Below are 8060 nucleotides of genomic sequence, written 5' to 3' on the forward strand. Positions count from 1 at the left end.
CAACGCAGTGAGCACGTTCTCTCCTTCGCTCATGTTTATGATGGGGTCAGTTTTAGTGTCGCTTTGTGTTGATGGCAGATTGACTACGATCAAGTTATCAGCTGTTCGCGTTGGTTTATTGGAAGGGGTCATATCAAGCGCAGTTGGCGTTGCAGTGTTGACCGATTGTACGCCGGGCGTTATCACCCGTCGCTCGGGTGATCGGGCAGTTTTGCTGCTCCGTGTAAATGGACTAATTCCAGCTATTTCACTTTTCTCCTTGGTGTCTGCTATGGGATTTACTGTTTTTGCTTTAGTTGACATTTTTTAGCCACATAAACAGAAATCCTCTAGCGCTGGTGTTGAGCAGAGATTCCTCAGGATCAGGCCTCAGGAATTTCTCTCAATGTGGATTGTGGGTTTCAAGAGGGTGTGAAAAGAATTAAAAAAGGGAGACGGCAATATGAGCAGCTGAGAGAGCGCTCTTTGCGTATTCCCTTTTGTGCGGACCTTTGCCCGACAATAAATAAATATTTTAAAATAGAAATAGCACTTACCGCTTGTACGACTTTTCTGTCGATTCAATTTAGTGCCGGTTTGCTAGTTGCGTTTGCAGTCTGTTTTTTCGCGCACTTGCGGACTTTAAACACTTTTGTAAACTTTGTTTATGTTCCATAGGTTGGGACACTCACAAAACACGTCCGTACTTGTGCACTTCAACTAACATATCGTGTGTATGTAGGTATATATACTTGTATGTCCGCTACCGTTTTTTTTTTTTTTTTTTTTTTTTTTTTTTTTTTTTTTTTGTATCCGAAGGGGGAATCTTCTGAAAGATACTGCCACAAGTGACAGCATGCACGATTCATACCGTGCGCTAAGTGCACCTCTTTCGGGACCACGCCCGGTCCATATTTTTTTTTAATATGCCGAACTCGCGCAGCGGTACGCCTACGTGCTAAACCCTTAACTTCGTCAGCTTTGTATGTACCTTGCGGGACTACCGTAAAGTATTTCTTCGCAAGGTTAGCTTAGCCTATGGGCTCTTCCATCTCAGTGTACTTATACTCTATCTATTGCTCTTATTTCTCTCTTTCGCAGCCGTTCTGCTCGTCTCAGCTCTATTAGAACTTTTGCGGCCAGGTCTTTTACGGCGAGCCACACCTGCTCAGACCGCAGCATATGTGGTACTAAGTTATCCGGTGATACGGGTTCTGCTATCTGTTGTTCTAGCAATGTCCTTTCCACATTATATCGCGGGCAATAGAAGAAAATGTGTAGAGCATTCTCATTACTATTACCACAAAAGGAACACGTCACTCCATTATCATGGCCATACTTGTACAGGTACTCTCTAAAGCAGCCATGGCCAGTTAATAATTGCGTCATATAAAAGTCCGTTTGTCCGTGCTTTCTTTCCACCCAGGTTTTAACATTTTTGATAAGCCGGTGTGTCCACCGCCCTTTGGTTGTTTCGTCCCAGCGGTTTTGCCACTCGTTTAAGCTCTTTTGTCTTTCTTCTTTTTGTTCCTCTATTGTCAATGACCTGCCGAGTATTTTGCTGGTATCGTATATTCGTTTGAGCTCAAGTGCCATTATATCTGGTGGCATTATACCGGATATAATGCTAACAGCTTCTTGCGATACTGTGCGGAATGCACTGGCTACTCTGATGGCGCTTAGTCTGAACATTGAAATCACCATTTTGGCATATATTTTATGGGTCAGTGCTTGTGCCCATACAGGTGCCGCATACAACATAACTGATTGGCTGGCTTTTGCTAAAAGTAACCTTCTCGCTTGATTTGGTCCACCTATGTTAGCCATAATTCGCGCTAGTGCCGAAATCACTCGGGCAGCTTTTTCGCAGGTTTTTTCAATATGCATCTTGTAGTTGAGTCTCGCATCGATTATGACACCCAGGTACTTTAGAGATGGCTGGGTTCTAATTTCATGCCCGTCAATGTTCAGAGTAATGGTCTCTAGTTTTTTTCTGCTCGAGATCAGGACTGTTTCTGTCTTCTGCCCCGCTAGCTGAAGTTTTGACGCGTCGAGCCAGTTTTTAATTTTCTGAGACGTAGCTACACAAACGCTTTGGATTTGGTGCAGCTCTTTTGCTACTATTGCCACAGCAATGTCATCCGCATATCCAATTATTTTCGCTTCTTTTGGTAGAGGGAGACGCAATATTCCATCGTATAAAATATTCCATAACATTGGGCCCAAAACAGAGCCTTGTGGAACTCCACCAGTTACTGCATAACTTTTCCCCCCCTCCTCAGTGTCGTATAACAACAGCCTGTCGGACAAGTAACATCTTATAATCCGCAATAAATATACCGGAATATTGAGGCTCGTATTATGTGTGGCCAGTATGCTGAATTAAACGCATTTTTCACGTCGAAAGTGATGATTGCGCAGTATTCTTTTGTGCCATGCATCCACCTAGTACCTTCAATTGCTTTATCTGCTATTCCGGTCAGCTTCTTGATTGCGTCGATAGTCGAGCGCTTCCTGCGAAACCCGTATTGGTTGCTAGATAAGCCATCTTCAACTTCTTCCAGGTGTGCTTCAAGACGTTCACAGATCAACCGCTCCAGAATTTTCCCTATTGTGTCTATCATGCACAGTGGTCGATATGCACTAGGATCCCCAACTGTTTTGTTTGGCTTCTGTAATAAGACCAAACGTTGTTTTTTCCATATTTTTGGGAAACTACCATCGGTTAAGCACTTCGTATATAGCTGGGTGAAGCATTTTAGGTTTTGCTTTAGTGCAATCTTCAGAGCACGATTTGGGATGCCATCCAGCCCCGGTGCTTTAGCATTGCCGAAACGTGTAGCAGCATTTATAACCTCCATATCGGTAACTACTGGTATAGCTATGCGTTCTGATTCCTCGGGGAGAAACCGCTCTTCTTCTCGCGTGGGCTGTGTTGGAAAGAGTGTTTCCACAACACTTTTCAGAAGGGCTGGGCAGGTTGGCGCTTTTCCTTTAGGACCTCGAACTTTAGACATGACCAGCTTGTACGCACCGCCCCAGGGATTTTCATCGAGTTTGTTACAAAGCTCTTTGAAACACACAGCTTTTTTTTTAATAGCTTTTTTCAGTTGCTTGCGTTTGGCCTTGAAGTTTTCACGTAAACCATCTTGACCTGCCGTGCCTGTACTTCTCTGGTACTGTCGCCTCGCTTTATTACAATCAGCTCGCAATTGTTGGATATCATTATTCCACCAGTATGCTGGCTTTCGTTTGGGGTGTTGTTTCCTTCGAATCATGGCGGCGTCACAGGCTCTCCAAATATGTTGAACAAGCAACTTAGCCTGTTGGTTGGTGTCTTCTGATTCGGGTATGTCTTCACTCAATACGAGTTTGAATAAATCCTCATCGATTGTGTTTTCCTTCCACCCTTAAGCTTGTACCTATTTTTCACGCGCACCTCTTCTTTGTCTTAAGGAGCAGTTGCTTACATCTATTATAATTGCGAAATGGTCACTGTGCGTGTACGTGTCACACACCTGCCACTCTGCCGTTCGTGCCAGAGATTTACTTGCAAACGTTATGTCGATAATGGAACCACGACCATTTTTTTCGAATGTGTTCCTAAAGCCTGTGTTTAACAGGACAATATCAAGTAGCCCGAAGGCTTTCAGTAACGCATGTCCTCGCTGGTTTGTGCTTCTGCTTCCCCATTCTAAGGCCCATGCATTGAAGTCTCCTGCTATTATGTTTGGTTTGGTTGCGTGGGCATCCCCAACCAACTCATCGAGAACCTTTTCGAAGACCGACTGCGGAAGGCTTGGTGGCAAGTAACAACTGTAAAAGTGTATTCCGCCGATTTTTACTCTCGTGTAGAAGGATTTTTGTGTCAGTGGTTTGTCCTGCATCATTTTATCACCGCAGGTCCAGATTGCTGCTTTTTTGGTGCTATCAGAAACCCACGTATCAGAGCTCAGGTTTTTGTATTGCTCACATATCATTACAACATCGACGTTCCTTTCGTACACGGTTTGCGTCAACAGTTCTTGTGCGGCTTCGCAGTGGTTTAGGTTGATCTGTAATATTTTCATTTCCTTTTCTTTTGGCAGGCTTCTAAGAAAATGGGACATCTCCGGCTCCCAATTTGATGGTTTGCACTCGCTCTTCCTTTGCTTTTACACAAGACACAGAGTGGCTCTTTACGACAGTCCTTCGCATAGTGTCCAATTTCTCCGCATTTCATGCAACATTTACTCCTGTCATCAGGATTCGTGCACATTTTTGCGACATGCCCGAATTCAAAGCATCGGTAACACTTTTTTACGTTTACTTTTTCTCGAACTCTACATACTACCCAGCCAATCTTGACTTTTTGTGCGCCTAGTACATGCCTTGCCTATTGCACTGGAAGACTTATCTCCGCCTTCTGTGTACCTGCGTATGCCTTCTTTACATGTTTTATTGAATCGACGCAGAAGAGATTCAGTTCTTTAATTTGTGAACGAATGGCCTCGACTATGTCATCCTTCGTTGTGATTTCGTCCAAATCGCGAATTTCAACAGTTAACTCGTGAGTCAGAGCTCTAGTCTGCGCCTGGTCTCCTAATATCCTGTCTATTTCCTTCCGGTATTCATGGATACTCCCTGTTTGTGCTCTTCTTAGCTCGAGCAACATCTCTCCCTTGGCAGTCTTTCTTATCCTCGACACGTTTTCTCCGAGCTGTTTCATGTTTCCATCCTTTTTGACCGCTCTCAGTATGTCACTGTAGGACATATCTCCAGTTTTTGCTATGACTAGAGCATCCGGTCGTGGTGGCTGCGGTAGCTTGGCATTTTCCTTCTTCGCTTTTTTGTTTTTGGGGGTTTTGTATTTTACTGTAACCCAAGCTTCGTCTCTTGGTGTTTCTTTTTTCCCTACACTAGCTGGCTTCTCGCATATTTCCTCTACGCTCTCCTTTTCCTTTTGCAAGTCTTCACCCTGCGACCTTTTGGTCCTTTTTGGTGGGGTGTTTCGCGTCGCTTGCCTCTCATCACGTAGCCTTTTCGGTGTGGCTACTACAGCATTCCGTATGGGCTGGTTTTATGTACTGGAAACCTTCAGTTTAGCGAGATCCTTCTGTGCACTTGCATGCAGCTTCACAATTGTGTTTAGAAGCTCCCTCATGGGGTTATTAATGGAGCGTTGTGGGAGACTCATCATACCTGTTAATTTCTTTATGTTTTCTCCCAATTCGTGCATGTAATCTTGCACAACATCATTTTTTTGGAACAGCGTCGGGATTTCCTTTTGTAGCGCGGGCGGAGAAGACCGAGCTCGTGCTTGTTTTTCGACGGGCGTTTTCTCTGGCGATCGGGCTAGTTTTGGTGCTCGCCTGAATGGATCAGTTTCTGCTGGTTTGCTCAAACTTGTAGTTGTATCTGATGCAATGGCCAAGTGGTCCACCATCGCATCATTGCAGTCGTTGGATATCGACGGTCGGGAGCCTGCTTGCTCACCCCCCAAAACCGCCGGCACTGGGCTTTTTACACCCTGCACCGTAACTTTTAATTTTCCTGTACTATTCCCAGACATGTTTCGTTTTTCCGGGATCCTACCCGTACCATTTTATACCTACTGGAAGGTGGTTTGCTCAGCCGCTCCTAACCTGGAGGCAGACGCTACCCAGTAAGCCGCTCAATCTGAGTCAGACGCTTTCGGGGTTTTTGTGTTTGACACTTATTTATGGGCGGTGTCGAGTCACCCCATCACAGAAACTTCGTAGGGCAGATATAGCTTTTTAGGCTATACCCTCCATCTCTGCTGCTTTGGTCGGGGACTGCTTATTGAATATTCGCAGCTAACCTTCATATCTGGAGGCCGTTCAGCTATCCGCCACCTGCTGACCCCCACAGTAGCATAAGCTAGCCCCTGTGATGTCCGCTACCGTGTGTGTGTGTGTGTGTGCGAGCGTGAGAATTTCATCGCTCCCGTGTGTGTGTGTGTGTGTGTGTGTGCGAGCAAAACCGCAAAACTGTCTCAGCGCTCCCGTGTGTGTGTGTGTATGTGCGAGCGTGAGAATTTTATATAAATCTAAATTTTACACTTACACCATTTTAGTGCAAAGGGAAAAAATAATTTTGTATATTTTGTGGTTTTGTGCTTGTGGTGCTTAGATAGACCCGTGTAAGGGATTTGGGGGGTCCCGGGGCGCATAATTTATTAAATTAAAAAATAAATTAATTTTATAAATAAAATAAAATAAAAATTCTTTTTATTTAAAGAGGTGTTTTTCAGATGTGATTTATTTACAATGTTTACAGTGAAATTGGTTATAAATTTTGGTATAAATATCTAAAATGTTGTAGGCTTCCTCGTCCAGGCGATGTAGGAATGAGCAATGGCAAGTGTCTGGACCATCTCTGCAATTAGAATTCGACCAAACGCAGTCTTCGTAATGTTCACCGAAATGATTCTTTATTTTACTTAATTTATCTCTATACTCGGTTTTTGAATGAATATCCAAAAGTCTTTTCTTCTGCCCTTCGGGTAAAAAATGTCCAAAGTTTTTTAAAAAAATAAATATATCCGCAGCTGATGATGACATGTCTTTGAGATTACTGTACCTTCATATGTAATGATTGATAATATAGATTAACATGAATTATTGTTGGGTTTATATCGTATGAAGTGCGTTCATGTAATGCTTCTCAATCAGTTAATTTCTCCGTATTGTTTTCCGGAAATTCAAAACAATAGATGTTTAGAGTACGCTTTTCATAATTGCTATAATAATAGCATTTAATTCGAATTTCACAATTATCGTAAACTAAATTGAAATGACGATAGAAAACCCCTGGACTTTCAATAATACCTCCAATTCTCGTTTCCTTTTTAACTAAATCATTTTTAAAAGCGTCAATAGCATCGAGTATGGTGTATACACTTCTTTTTGTATTATTTGTCTTTGTAATTTGATCGAAGTAAGTTGGTCTAAAATATCCCCAAGGGCTCTGGGTTGTTGTTGTTGTTGTAGGGTTCAGCTCAGGACGACTTTTATCTATCAATTGAATTGTTACATTTATTTTTAAACGGAAAGAAGTGTTTGGAATGTTGTATTCAAAACTAGAATGTTTGCTATTTTCAAAATTTCTAAAGCTACTTATATTTTGATTTTGATCCATCAATTGATTATAGTAGTAGCTTGTTCCATATCTTAAATACAACAGGTGCAGAAGTAGAATTTTTATTAAATTAGTCAATTTCATCATTTTTTTCTATATACGTCGAACACACGTTATACAATGACCATATTATATGTTTGTCTATAGTTTTTAACATCAATTATTTCTACATTTGGTCTTTTATATGTTTTATCCTGGATTAACACCGTTTCAATGTCACCATTACTTAGAATTCGTTCAGTTTCAATTTCACGATATTCAAAGCACTTGATGCTCAACATTTTCTCAACATATCTACTATCATAAGTACAACGAATCGGTATATCAAATTTATCATATTCCAATTTGAAATGTCGATAAAATGCTCGTTTTGCCTCAATAATTCCGCCAATATCAGATTCCTTTTCAATAACCCCTCTACGAAATGCCTCTATAGCTTCATCTATAGTAAAAACTTTCATGGGCTTCCCTTCAGTTGATGATAACGTCGTTGTTAAAACTTCAATTTCTTTATCATAATGCGTTAAAAGAGGTTCACTTTGTTTCAGTAATAATAATGAAACATTTATTTGTAAAATATCATTGCTATTCGGTAATATTAAATTAAATTGAATACTTTTCGAGTTTTGATTTATTGCAAGCCCTTTATTATCTAGTTTTTCCCAAAATGGAGCCCCATAGGCAGCTTCGAAAACAAGTAATAATGAAATATAAAATTTAAATTCCATTGTGTTATATCCCTTTATCATCAACGACAACTTATAATGAGCTTGATATTTGAAAAATATGTATTTATATACTTACTTTTCTTCTTCTTCTCAGCCTTTAAAATAAAAACATAAAGCTTAAAATTTTAAATTCTATTTTATTTCATTATAATTTAAATTACTATCTATTATGTAGTTATACAAAATAATGCTGTTTTTAAACCACAACGCATT

At 41.1% G+C, this 8060-nt stretch overlaps 1 long non-coding RNA gene and 1 pseudogene across 1 annotated transcript; both read right to left on the reverse strand.

Moving 5' to 3' along the window:
* Positions 1-3787: 3787 nt before the first annotated feature.
* Positions 3788-5530, reverse strand: LOC138855862 (uncharacterized; annotated as a pseudogene).
* Positions 5531-6203: 673 nt separating this feature from the next.
* On the reverse strand, positions 6204-7118 carry LOC138858890 (uncharacterized). Its single transcript, XR_011397913.1, has 2 exons — positions 6562-7118; positions 6204-6478 (listed from the first exon to the last, which is right to left on the reverse strand). It is a non-coding gene; the product is annotated as an uncharacterized lncRNA (long non-coding RNA).
* Positions 7119-8060: the final 942 nt, after the last annotated feature.

This window comes from Bactrocera oleae, chromosome 2 (genome assembly GCF_042242935.1).
Source record: "Bactrocera oleae isolate idBacOlea1 chromosome 2, idBacOlea1, whole genome shotgun sequence".
Lineage (NCBI taxonomy): Eukaryota > Metazoa > Arthropoda > Insecta > Diptera > Tephritidae > Bactrocera > Bactrocera oleae.